General features: G+C 45.8%; 1 protein-coding gene across 4 annotated transcripts in view; it reads right to left on the bottom strand.

Annotated features, from left to right (window-relative positions):
* Positions 1-14435, bottom strand: part of il1rapl1b (interleukin 1 receptor accessory protein-like 1b) — a 237163-nt gene that overhangs the window by 21904 nt on the left and 200824 nt on the right. The gene's annotated exons all lie outside the window — the stretch shown is intronic.

Raw genomic sequence — 14435 nt, 5'->3', positions numbered from 1 at the left:
AGAGACTGTTCACGTCACGTCTGCCGATCCAGAAACTGTTCACGTCACGTCTGCCGAGCCAGAGACTGTTCACGTCACGTCTGCCGAGCCTGTGTCTCCGGACAAGATGGCCGCCGCCGAGCCTGTGTCTCTGGACAAGATGGCCGTCGCCGAGCCTGTGTCTCCGGACAAGATGGCCACCGACAAGCCAGTGTCTGTTCCTGTTCCTGTTCCTGAGCCTGTGCCTGTTCCTGAGCGGGTGCCTGTTCCCGTTCCATGGCCACCCGAGGGGTCGTCTCCGCCATGGCCGCTCGAGGGGTCGTCTCCGCCATGGCCACCCAAAGGGGTCGTCTCCACCATGGCCGCCCGAGGGGTCGTCTCCACCATGGCAGCCCGAGGGGTCGTCTCCGCCAGGGCCACCCGATGGACTGTCTGCTCCGCCCTGGCCGCCTGAGCGGAAGTCTCCGCCGTGGCCGCCCGATGGACTGTCTGCTCCGGCCTGGCCGCCCGAAGGGTCGTCTCCGCCCTGGCCGCCTGGTGGAATGTCTGCTCTGCCCTGGCCGCCTGAGGGAAAGTCTCCGCCCTGGCCGCCCGATGGACTGTCGTCTCCGCCCTGGCCGCCAGATGGACTGTCGTCTCCGCCCTGGCCGCCAGATGGTCTGTCGTCTCCACCCTGGCCGCCAGATGGACTGTCATCTCCGCCCTGGCCACCAGTTAAGCCATCACCCCCTGTCCATGTTCCCCTCCATGGACCTGGCCCCCCATCCCTCCCCCTGATCCTTCACTGTTCTACCTCCCACCCTGGACTCTTGTTTTGTGTTGTGGTCTTTGTTGTCTTGGAGCGTCTGGTAGCAGCTCCATAGAGGGGGGGTTATGTCACAGTGTCGGGTTTGTGTTCTCCAGGTGTCCACTAGATGTCCTCCTTCCCCACGGTGTCATTCACATTATGAACTACATTCCCCACGATCCTTGTCTTATCATTGCACTCAGCTGTTCCTTATCACTGATCATTGCACTCAGCCAATTCCCCATTATTATTGTCTATTCCCTGTGTATATAACCCTGTCTGTTTTAGTGTGTGTCACGGAGTCCTTGCATTTATCACGCCACTTCAGTGTTCTGTTTCTTGCCTGTTCTTGTCTTGTTTTTTGGATTACTCTATTGGAATTTGACCCATGCCTGGACTTGACCACTGATTCGGATTTCCCTCAATAAAAACTTACTGCAAATTGGATCTACCTCTGTTCTTGTGTGGGATCGTGACATGACCATTTCACGTCAGGGAGATTTGAATGGCAGCATAAATGAACAAGTACCTAAACCTGGCTAGGGTTAGTGTTAGTAACATCACAGCACAGAAGGAAAGTAACAGTAACCTAACAAAAAGCAATTAATAGCAATCACAGAGGACTGCACAGATCCCAGAGCAGTCAAATCCAGTTCCCTACAAAGTTATCAGTGGTCCCCTGTGGCTTTCTGAAAGCTGAACATTTTAAGAACAATGAAAATACAGTATCATTACTCAAAGCAGGTGCTTCCATTTACTGGGCACTGATCAAGCAGCATCTTTTAATAGTGACCTTTAGTATCAGACCGACACACTCAGTTGAGCTGGGAAAACAAAGCTCTTGAATGTTGAAGTAAGTCCAATTGCAGTTCCATCCCAGCATTTTAGGGAAGCAATGGGCAATAATGGTAATATAATAACTGTAACATGTAAGCCAACTTTTGGGAAATTGTAAAATTGCTGCCTCTTTAGGGCTAGAATTAGGGTGAGTTTCAAATTGTGGATGAGATTAAAAATATGTTTTCATCAGCATCCTCCAACATTTCCATTCCTGGTTAAAAAAAAAGGACATGGAATAAGCACAATGCCTCTGAGCAGGACAGAACGAGATTCCACAGCTATTATTGATAATTACAGTGCATTTTAAACAAACCTTTTCCATTTGCTCTTCATTTAATATAAATTCATGATAGAGAAAGTCTATCCAGCAAGTCAAGGAAAAATAACATTTAAAAATATATATCAAAGCACTTATATCAAGTTCTCTTTTGTGCAATTAACCTATTGGACAAACAAATGTTCCCTCTCATCTGTCTCCATCAGTCCATTAGAGTGCAATTGAATTTTCCTGCATAATATTCCGTAAGATGGTTCCCTCTCTCTCTAATCCTTCACGCTCATTCTTCTTTAACGGAGGTATCAGAACTTTAAATAAGTTCCAAACACCCCCATCCCCTCTCAAGCTTGACATCTCCTCAGCACTTCCCCAATAAACACCCTCTCCATCTTATCTCCAGCAGACCATGCCTGCCCCATCACACACAGGAGGGCCATCGCTCTACAGCGCTAATCGCAGCGCTAATGCTGATTACAGCCGCAGCCTCAGTCCAGAGTCTTATCGCGGCTGCAGGGACACGCCAACCAGCCTGAGGATGGGCTGTTTTCTCCACCAGCGGGGTCTCGGACCTGTTTATTTGCGTCTCTTCTAAAGTTCTTCTCTCCTCCCTCGTTCCCTGTCACTCTCCCTCACCACAGCGGCCAAAAACCTAGTGAGGTGTGATGGTGAATCGAGACTTCGCACGGCAGCCGTTGTCTATGTAAAGTGCTCCTAACTGGTCAATTCTACATTATTTAAAATGCACTCATTTGGGACTTGTGATGGAATTACTGATAAATTAAGTCAAAGCAAAGTAGTAATAAAGGTAAGCAAATGAATTAAGCTTAACAATAGAGCTGTTAGAGGACCGTAGTAAGTGTGCTGTTAACACAAGCACAGGGTTTGATGGGATCCCCGATGCTTGTGAAACGCACAGTTGATTTTGCAGTGACGGGGAAAGAGAGAGAGAGAGAGAGAGAGAGAGAGAGAGAGGGGAGAGAGAGGGAGGGGGGGAGAGAGGGAGAGAGAGAGAGAGAGAGATAGAGAGATAGAGAGAGGTGGTCTATACATGATCATTGGGGGGTTAAAGAAACATGGGAAAAACACTAAGACTATGTGTCAAATGAATGATACATGGAGAAACAAACACTTCAAACAAAGGAAACAACTTCTGGAAAACTAAATCTACTTAAAGAAGTTATTTATTTGATATTAGGTAACACTTTAGATTAGAGAACAGTATTCACTATAAACAAGTTGCTTTTTAGCATGCATATTACCAACATATTGGCTGTTTATTAGTACTTATAAAGCACATATTAAGGCCGTATTCTACCCCATACCTAACCCCTACCTCTACAACTACCTAACTTACTATCCATAAGCACTAGGAATTTATTGATTCATAAGAATTAGGAGTTTATTGAGGGTGAAAACTCCTAGTTAATAGTGAATATGTGTTCCCTAATCTAAAGTGTTCTCAATTATTTTATATAATAATTAATTATACTTAAATTAACATGTAAATGCATTTATTGTGAAGTGCTCAAAACCCTATTTCCAAACACGCCCATCAGTCCCAAACACTCCCAAATACAAGGAAAACTGGAAAACTTTAGAACACAAAATCACTGAAAAAGAATCAGAAATTAAAGCTTTGAAACCCCCAGATAATCTGTGGTCCTGACAGCATTTTAAACGAAGTGAATAATTACACACATTCAGATCAGCCATACAAAAATTATTCAACTTCATTCTCAGTGTTTGACACTTCCCTGAGATCTGGAGCTAAGTACTCATATTCCAAAACAGAGATCCAGTATGGAAGTTAGCATGGAAGCATCTGTGTGAACAGTGGTTCCTACAGTACACTTTCAGGACATCTGACTATATTTGTACTTTGTGTACCATTAGAAGCAAGTACATAATTTTAAGAGAAAATTTACACCTGTTTAGTTGACTTTTTTTGTTGACTCAAATTCAGTCTAGAATGATGGATTATTTCCTACACTAACTTAAAGAGGGACTGGTTAAAAAGTTAATGATTTCGTCAAATCAATGTATACAAATAGTAAATGCTTCATCCTAATTGGAAACAAACAAACTGATGGCTTCTTTCAGGGACGTGGAGTGACGGTGCTAAAGTTGCACTTTATTTAAAATCAATGAATCTCAATTTAACAAATAGAAATGCGCCCTTCATCTGGTCTCACTCTATTGGTCAAGCGCCACCTTCTTTATGCAGGACAAGAGAAAGGTTACAGCAGCAGTAGCATAGATAGTAGAGTCTGTTCCAGCAAAATGCGGTACAGACTCTACTATCTAGGCTAATGGATGGGGAAAGGGAACCAAAAGCTACACCAGCATGGGCTACATATAGACATGTACTGGATAAGAACATCCTGATATAATCTGCCAGATAAAAAAAAAAAAAGAAAAAAAGAATGCAAGTTCAAGATGCGCTGAATCTGGTAAAACGTATTTAATGTTTACATAGTCTAATACAAGAAAATAAACTAGTTGCTACTTAAGGGAATTTATTTTAGTATAAAATGTGGGTTTCACTTTATTTTTATGTTCTCTTTACCACATTCTGTTGACTATAAGTAGCATTGCACCTACATGACTACTAACTCTCATTAGAGTATTAGTAGAGTATTAGTAGACTGGTAGGGTAAGGGTTAGAATAAACTGACATGTACTTGCAGAGTTACTTATAGTCAGTTGAATGTCTGTTGGAGGAGTGTCACAATAAATAGTTAGGGGCAGATATTAAGCAGATAGTCTACTAATGAGAGTTAGTTGACATGTAGTTGCAAAGTTATTTATAGTCAACAGAATGTTCAAAAGGGACCATCAAAATAAAGTGTTACAGAAATGTGATTCCCTTTCAAGGGAACTCGAGCTGCGTCGAGACGCGGTGGGAACGCCCTGCGTGATTGCGTCGTGAAGCACGTGTATAATCAGTCCAATGGAAAGACGAGATGTCATAGTGACGTCACCGACCAGGAAACTATAAGGCAGCCCCGCTGACACAGATCGCGTTAGCTTCTGTGCCTTCAGCAAGCGCTCTCTGTATATCTGTCCCTGTCATATTTATTGTTGTCTGTCAAGCTCAATATATATATATCTATTATGGCGAATAAGCAAGAATACAGGCGTTGTGTTGTTCCCTGCCCTCGTTACATCACGGGTGGGGACACACATCTGCTTTGTGTTTTTTGTTTGGGAGTGGAGCATGCCCAGTCAGTTTTCGAGGGAGCTGACTGTGAGCATTGCGTAAAGCTGTCCTTGCGGACGCTCCGCTCTCGCCGGGCGTTCTTTGAGGAGGACGGTTCGGTTCGCGTTCCCCGAGGTGCGGGTCCCGCTGCTGCCGAGGCACAGCGGAGGCTTTCATCTTGGGGTTCGCATATGGATTTAGTAGCGGGGCTTGAGACGGGCTCCGCCCTTTCTCAACCCTTACCTGCTGAATCCGGTGCTTCAGCCCAGGAAGGAGCCCGCGCTGCGGCTTCTCCTTCCCAGACTGAAGCACCAATGTTGCGACTATCCAGTTCTGAGGAACTGGATGTCGTCAGTGTTGAGCAAAATATTGATGAGTGTTCGCCAGCTCGTATTTCTGGGGATGAGGAGCTTATGGAGGTTTTAACTCGTGCTGTTGCCAAGTTAAATATTGAATGGCCATCTGATGATATTGAAACTGTGTCTAATAAAAGTCTTTTAGATGAACGTTTTTTGCCATCAAAATCACGACCTCCTCGTCGGGAACTGCCGTTTTTTCCTGATCTTCACACTGAGGTGTCTAGATCATGGATTAAACCGGCGTCTTTCAGAGTGCACGATCCACAAACACACAACTATAGTAATATTAAAGATATTTCACACTATGGTTATTTGACGATGCCTCCGGCGGAAGAGACGCTTGCGAGCCATCTTTCCCTCGAGTCATCGTCATCACTGAAAGCCCCGACGTTACCCACCAAGCCATTAAAAGCTACATCAATGATGGTGGGTAAAGCATATTCGGCAGCAGGTCAGGCAGCAGCATGTTTACACACTATGTCGATTTTGCAAGCATATCAGGCTGACCTGCTGAGGGACATGGATGATTGTGAGGAAGTTAGTGCTGACGCAATTCGAGAATTGCGTCGGGCGACAGATCTATCTCTCCGGGCCACCAAGGAGACGGCAAAATCTGTGGGCCGTTCTATGGCAGCCCTGGTGGTCACGGAGCGTCATTTATGGTTAAATTTATCTGATATAAAGGATAAAGATAGATCTGTTCTTCTGGATGCCCCGCTTTCGCCTTCAAGTCTGTTCGGCGATGCTATAAATTGTGTTGTTGACAGATTCACTGAGTCAAAGAAACAGGCGGCGGCATTTCAGAGGTTTCTTCCTCGCCGATCCAGTGTCCCAGAGACTGCTGGGCGTAATGTTAAATCCGAGCAGTCTCGGCGTCTACGAGCTCCGCACAGCACAGAGTGCAACAAAAACAGAGCGTCGCCTCTCGGGTTCCTCCACAGTCTGGGGAGTCCAGGGGGCGGGCGCAGTTTAAGCCAGTTAGAGGTAGACAAGATCTGAGGACTGTCCTCTCTAGGAAGGCTTGGGACAAGAAGAAGTCCTGACGCCAGTGGTGTCAAAATGTTGAGGGTGGTCCCCTCAGGGGAGGGACGGTTTCGAGGGATCGTTCCTCCTCTGCGCCCGCTGGGGGGCGGCTCTCTGAGGAGAGTCGCAGCGCTGTCACATCGGTTGTTCCCTGCCGGTTCGCCGTTTCAGGGCACCGATGTGTCAGCGTCCCCGTACAATCCTCCGAGGAGGGTCGTAAAACGGTCAGTTCAGTTGTTCCCTGCCGGTTCGCCGCTTCAGGGCACCGAAATGTCTGTTCAACTAAATCCAGAGACCAGTCTCGAGAGACTGGTTCCCTTAGCAGAATTTCTGGTAGCGTGGAAACTTCTACCAAATATTTCTCAATGGGTCCTGCATATAGTGGAAAAGGGTTACAGAATTCAGTTCGGTTCTCGTCCGCCCAGATTTCAAGGAGTTCTGCCCACAGTGGTGGACTCCGAGCAGGCTCTGGTTATGGAGCAGGAAGTACTGACGCTTCTTCGAAAAGGAGCTATAGAAAGGGTTTCTCCTCCCAGCAGAGAGTCAGGGTTTTACAGCCGTTATTTCATTGTTCCAAAGAAGGATGGGGGGTTGCGTCCTATTCTAGATCTGCGGCAGTTAAACCGCAGAGTTCAGAAACTCAAGTTCAAGATGCTTACACTCAAACAGATTGTATCTCAGATTCAGTCCGAGGACTGGTTTGTCACAATAGACTTGAAGGACGCATACTTCCATGTATCTATTCATCCTCATCACAGGAAGTTCCTGAGGTTTGCTTTCGGGGGCGAAGCATACCAGTATCGGGTTCTTCCCTTCGGCCCAGGTCTATCACCCCGCACCTTTACAAAATGTGTGGATGCAGCTTTGGCTCCTCTAAGACTCCAGGGCATTCGCATATTAAACTATATAGACGATTGGTTGATTCTAGCTCAGTCAGAGCAGATGGCAGTTCGGCATCGAGGTGTCGTTCTGTCTCATATAGAGAAGTTGGGGTTGCGGCTCAACGCCAAAAAGAGTGTGCTCCTCCCAGCTCAGAGGACCACTTTTCTAGGCGTAATTTGGGATTCAACAACAATGCAGGCACGTCTGTCTCCTGCATGTATATCAGCGATTCTCACAGCCGTAAGAGGAATAAAACTAGGACTAGGTCACGCGGCGTTGCCTTCGTGCTTTGGTCATGTGGAAGAAACCTTGGTTCCTCGCCCAGGGCCCAGTGTTGGGGGCTTCTTGTCGACGCGTAACGCTTTCGACAGACGCTTCCCTCACGGGGTGGGGCGCAGTCATGAGCGGTCGCTCGGTGTCAGGTCTTTGGCAGGACCATCAACTGTCTTGGCACATAAATCGGTTAGAAATGATGGCCGTATTTCATGCTCTCAAATACTTCCTGCCAGACCTGAGAGGCCATCACGTGTTGGTCCGCACGGACAACACATCGGTGGTTTCGTACATCAACCATCAGGGGGGTCTGAGGTCTTGACTACTATGCAATCTGGCTCATCAGATCCTCCTATGGGCCCAGGGGAAATTACTGTCACTGAGGGCAGTATATATTCCAGGGCATCTGAATGTAGGAGCAGATATCCTGTCAAGGCAGGGGCTGAGGCCCGGGGAGTGGAGGCTTCACCCCGAGGTGGTGGAGCTCCTATGGAAGAAATATGGTCGAGCTCGAGTAGACCTTTTCGCATCATCAGATTCAACCCATTGTCCGCTTTGGTTCTCTCTCACACATCCAGCTCCTCTCGGACTGGATGCAATGGTGCAGGTGTGGCCGAGGCTACACCTGTACGGATTTCCCCCTGTATCGATGCTCCCGGGAGTTCTGGAGAGGGTTCGCCGGGAAGGGGCTCATCTACTGTTAATAGCCCCGTACTGGCCGACACGAGTCTGGTTCTCGGACCTAGTATCTCTTCTGGACGGCTCTCCGATGGAGATTCCCGTCAGGAGGGACTTGCTGTCCCAAGCAAGGGGCACGATATTTCACCCTCACCCAGAGTTATGGAAGTTGTGGGCTTGGCCTCTGAGGGGGCCCAGCTCATAGAATCCGGTCTCTCGACTGAGGTCGTTGAGACCATCCTTCAATCCAGAGCTCCCTCCACGAGGAAACTTTATGCTTTGAAATGGAAATTATTTTCTACCTGGTGTGGAAATCGTAATTTGAATCCTGTTAACTGCCCTGTTGGTACAGTTCTCGAATTTCTACAAGACCGTTTCTCTGCTGGATTATCTCCTTCCACCTTAAAGGTGTATGTTGCTGCTATATCTGCTTATCACACCCCTCTGGCGGGCACTTCAGTTGGGAGAGATCCTCTAATTATTCGTTTTCTCCGTGGCACTTTGAGGTTGAGACCTGCATTGCACTCTAGAGCACCGGCATGGGATTTGGCCATTGTACTTGAGGGTCTGGCCTTGGCTCCCTTCGAACCCATTGAAGAGGTTTCAGAAAAGTTCCTCACTCTAAAAACTTTATTTCTTCTTGCTATTTCGTCTATCAAGAGAATTGGAGATTTACAAGCTTTGTCGGTGGCTCCATCATGTCTGGAATTTGCACCTGGTATGGTGAAGGCATTTCTTCACCCTAGACTAGGTTACATACCTAAGGTCCCTACTAATGTTGGGGGCCCAATAGTGCTGCAGGCCTTTTATCCTCCACCATTTAATACCCCAGACCAGGAAAACCTTAATCTGTTGTGCCCTGTGCGGGCGTTGGATGCTTACGTCCACAGAGCTGCCCTGTGGCGTAAATCGGAACAATTATTTGTCAGCTTTGGTGCACCTAAGAGAGGGTGCCCTGCATCTAAACAGATAATGAGCAAGTGGATAGTTGAGGCGATCTCGCTTGCATATGAAGCGGCCGGACAGCCTTCACCTTTGACTGTTCGGGCCCATTCTACGAGGAGTATGGCTGCCTCTACGGCTTTAATTTCGGGAGTTTCCCTTCATGACATTTGTAATGCGGCAGGATGGTCTTCTCCGCATACATTTGTGAGATTTTATGACTTGGACCTCTCCACTCCTGGGGTCAAATTGCTTGCTTCTTAGTATGCGCTTGGTACTTCATACAGAACAGGCACATCGTCATTATGGCATAGTGGGTATGGGGTTCCCACCGCGTCTCGACGCAGCTCAAGTTCCCTTGAAAGGGAACGTCTCAGGTTACGTATGTAACCCTGGTTCCCTGAGAGGGAACGAGACGCTGCGTCGCCTTGCCATACTTCCTGCATGCCCTGACCGACTTGCTTCAGGCTTTTTCAGAAGCTAACGCGATCTGTGTCAGCGGGGCTGCCTTATAGTTTCCTGGTCGGTGACGTCACTATGACATCTCGTCTTTCCATTGGACTGATTATACACGTGCTTCACGACGCAATCACGCAGGGCGTTCCCACCGCGTCTCGACGCAGCGTCTCGTTCCCTCTCAGGGAACCAGGGTTACATACGTAACCTGAGACGTTTTTACCCACTAGAATGTTACCCAGTTTATTATATTTAGCAGACTGAATAGGGTCAATTACATTGTATCACTTAAATCTGGGCAAATTGAGTGCCAGTCACAATCAATAAAGCTTACTAGCGTGTTTAAAACATGTTATCATCCAACAAAATGGCAAATAGGCTTCCCAACTAAAGTAATTTAATGTTTACATAGTATGAAATTAGTAAATGTATCTCTATCACACGTGTCCTGCATTGTCCTGAAAAATCACATCTACGTCCAGCAACAGAGCAATAACCATGTGGTCACCCTCTCAGACAGTCAACGTCCAAAAAAAAGTGGTTGAGCCAGAGCTGCATTTCCTGTCTCAATGCACAAAAGAACATGAATCGCACACAATTTCCAGGATTACAGTAATAAAGATAAACTCTTTTAGGAAGAGAACGTGAAACAACAACCCGAGGAACAAGCAATAAGCTCTACATTCCCCTTGAGCTTTTGTTCATTCAATATTTATATTTTATATATATATATTTTTAACACATTTCATTATTAACAGTTCAATCAATAGACAGACATGAAACAGGCACAGAGAGAGAGAGAGAGAGAGAGAGAGAGAGAGAGAGAGAGAGAGAGAGAGAGCATGTCGTGGAGATGGGCTCTTCTTCATTGGGCTGATCACCCATCGTCAGGCCCAGCTGTTGTGATGTCGGAGCAGGTTCACTGAGCCGTCCTGCATAGTGGGGTTAAAATGCTTCTTCAGGGACGCTTCTGTCTGTTAGATGTATCTACATGATTTGCAGAAGTTCAATATTAAAGTAGTGAAGGAAAAGGATTTCAGAGCAAATATGAGATCCCAACAGACAGATGACATTCAACTTCCCCTCAACCCACGAGTTATTACTGATTTGATCCTTTAATAAATAATTATTCTGTCTGTCTGGGTTCACGTGATGTTCTAGCAATTGATCTGGTGCGGCTGTGCAGTAGAGCAACGTGTTGGTGAATTGCTCAGCGCTGGCTGTGAAATCCTTCCCTCAAAACCCAATACAGCAGCAGATACTGTTCTAATGAGCCTATGGGGGCTCGACAGGTCCAAATTCACATTTGTCTTCACACAAAGCTTTTCCTACAAGCAGATAATTGGCCTCTGATAGGGACCATCTCTCCCTCCGGTGACACCTCGACATCCCGTTTGCTAAGTAACGTCGCTTCCTGGATTCGGCCTGTCACTCGCCAACCATAGTGCTTGCGTTGGCATAAAACGCCTGACGTCTCAAAAATGTGCCCAACTTCAGGCACGAAAGGGGCTTCATGTGAGGAGTGGAAAACTCATTTCACTGCTGATCTGCAGCACTAGTAGAAAATGGGAAAGAAAGAGAGAGAGACAGAGAGGGACGGAGCTGCTCCAGAATGCCAGCTTTAAGCATATTTAAATCTACTTTCTTCAGCAAATCCAATACCTGCCACGTTAAAATAAAGTGCCTTTCTCCAGAGCTCAGCAACAGCGTGGAGGAAAGATCCATCGGGGAAAAACTCTCCAACACACAGAAGAGAGATGCTTTATATCACAATCAAATTCCTGCTGGAAATGCTATTAGTCTTTCCCCTCTCTCTCTCTCTCTCTCTCTCTCTCTCTCTCGCTCTCTCTCTCTCTCTCTCTCTCTCTCTCTCTCTCTCTCTCTCTCTCTCTCTCTGCGATGGAGCGATGGGATCTTCTAGGCTAGGTGTAGCTGGTGGCCTGAATACACTTGGCAGATCCTTGCTGAGTGTTGGAGATGTACAGGGACTGTACAGGAACTGGCTGTTTGAGGAGGTGGGAGAGGGAGGTTGGGTGGGCACTTGAGATTTAGGGGCATAGGATATCACCTCTCCAAACACACGGGTATGAGCCTCGAGGGAGAGCTGCTCCTGTTCCAAGCAGAGAAGCTGGACAGCAGGTAAGTCCATAGTTTACTCACTTTGAGGGTCTGTCTTTCTGTCACGTAACTGATAAAAGCTCACAAAGACGAGGAAGAGCGGGAAACTGGATCTTTAATAACAAAATTCAGGAAAATCTCACAGAATATAGTTCACACACATTATACCATAGACGAAGACGGACTATCACAGAGGGAGAACTGAAGTACACAGAGCAAACAAAGGAACTGATGAGATAATTAATGGACAACAGGTGAATAGGGTAACTAATTAAACAGACTGAGGAAAACTAGGTCACAGGACAGAACCTAAAACACAATGAAAACAGCAGAACAGGGTATACATATATTCTACTAAAGCCCAATAACGCCCCCTGTAGGTATCTTTATGTATATAACTTTATTAATGCTTGCACAAACATAGACAAGTCAAGACATGCCTGAACCAGTAACAGAGGACAGTCTATATACACATGTTGAGAGACTGACTTGTTTTCTTGCAAAAATGGACAGCTGCATGTTTGTTGTTCCTGTGAGTGATTGATTAAGAAGTAATCTGTTTTACATTCTATTCTGTTCAAACTTTAATATTCTGTCTACTCTATTTCTGTCAGTCATAAACTGTCCACCAGGGTGGCACAAACGGTGGGAGGAGCCAGGGATGAGACAAATGCATGCGGAGGTAGATGGAGGCCCATGGCGGAATCAATGGTGGGAGGAGCCGAGGATCTCTCGGAGACCGGGGCGAAGCTGAGGAGATGACAGAACCGGACTGAACCGGACTGAACTGGACTAAACCGGACGATCCAGAGGCCTAGGCTGAGCCACAGCAACGAGCTCCTGACGTGGAGTCAGGGTACCCGAGGACCAAGGCGGAGCCCGACGGAGCTGAAGGGGTGGAGGGACGAAGCGCTGCAAAAGTCCCGGGAAGTCCTCAGCACAGGCAAAGCGACGTCCGAACAAGGTGAAGCAGAGGGGCCGAGGAGCCAAACTTGAGGTGGAGTTACGGGAATGGCAGCCCGAAGTGAAGCCTGGGGATCCACACTCCAAAGCAGAGCTGGTGCCCAGCAGATTCGAGGCGGAGCCAACTTACAGTACAAATCCAACAGCGAATACAAAACAGGTGTGTTCTAATCAGTAACATAATGAGTAACCATGACAACTAGTGATGTCGGGAACATAGGAACAAAGACAAGCATACTAAACGTCCATAATGAAAATGAAATTGAAACAAAGGCAAAATGTGACTATCAAACTATCATGAAGGTCTAAAGGCTTTACAGCACCTTCATGTCCTTTGTAAGTTCAAAATAAACACCTGACCAGCATTTAAAGGGCTTCTGTGATGCTTCACTTTATGATTGTTACATGTGGACACAAACAAACAAACAAACATGTGCAGTGGGTCTGTTACATTGTAAAGTAATTAACTCTTTCCCTGCCATTGACAAAATTCTGATCTGTTATTTATGACAATGCTTCCCCAACATTGACAGGTTTTTCTGGCTTTCCATGTTTTCACGGTAGAGGGCGCTATTATGCATCTCCTGAAAGAGTCTCTGCATCCAAAAGCAAGTGAAGAAGAAGAAGAAACAATAGAAGCATTGCTGATGCACATGTAACATAGCATGATCATCAACCATTAAACAGCATATACTGTAAATCTAAACTGCCTAATGTTACTGAATGAAATGTTTAATTAATGAAGAGGAAACAACTGTGAAGCTTAGAGGATGTTGATAGACTCTATCTCCTCCATCTGTGTTTTGATCATCGCTCTGAATCCCATCCAGATAAAGTCTTAGACAAAAACACAATTTTCTCAGCTTTTTGTTTGAAAGAATGAATGACGCTAGATTTTTTGTTTGTTTGTTTGTTTGTTTGTTTGTTGAAAAACAGAGGCTTTGATGTTTCTTTTAATATATTGTATGCTCAGATAGTCATGCAACAAACAATTCTGGAGATTCGTTTCGCGTATCTACCCCGAAGTGATCAAATAAAATAAAATTCTCTATCAAAATTTATAAGGAAACACCAGTACTTTGTTTAGGCTTGGTCTGTAGGGAATTCCAAACCTGCACACATATATTCAAACGCACATAACTATAGGACCAGTTCTTAATGCGCATGTGAACGCCATCAGCGTTTATCACAGGTTCGCGTTTAAAGTCTGTGTAGAGAGAATGGTGTCGTCTTAGCGGCCCCTAATTTAATAACAAATGATCGTTGCGACAGAAGCGAACCAATCAAATCTAACTTTAGCTGGAAAATAACTTTATTAAAGAACGCTATAAAGCCAAAACAATCTCTGTTACCTTAAATTATAAGTTTATCTCTGTAAAGCTGCTTTGAAACAATCTACATTGTTAAAAGTGCTATATAAATGAAGATGACTTGACTTGACTTGACTTGACCATGACATTTTTGTGAACAGACAGAACTTTTTTTTAAAAGTGCTGGTGGGGAAACAGATAAAGATCTGGAGAGATCAGCATGTCACTTTTTTAGTGATGGATTATTTAACAAAGTATCAAACACTGAACTCACAACACTGTATGAAACACATGCATATCAAATCTGAGAGTGTGTGTTTTAGTGAGGTCAACTTCAGCCATCTGCACT

Source organism: Squalius cephalus, assembly GCF_949319135.1.
Source record: "Squalius cephalus genome assembly, chromosome: 22".
In the NCBI taxonomy this organism is placed as follows: Eukaryota; Metazoa; Chordata; class Actinopteri; order Cypriniformes; family Leuciscidae; genus Squalius; species Squalius cephalus.
This window is presented reverse-complemented; position numbering and strand designations above follow the sequence as displayed.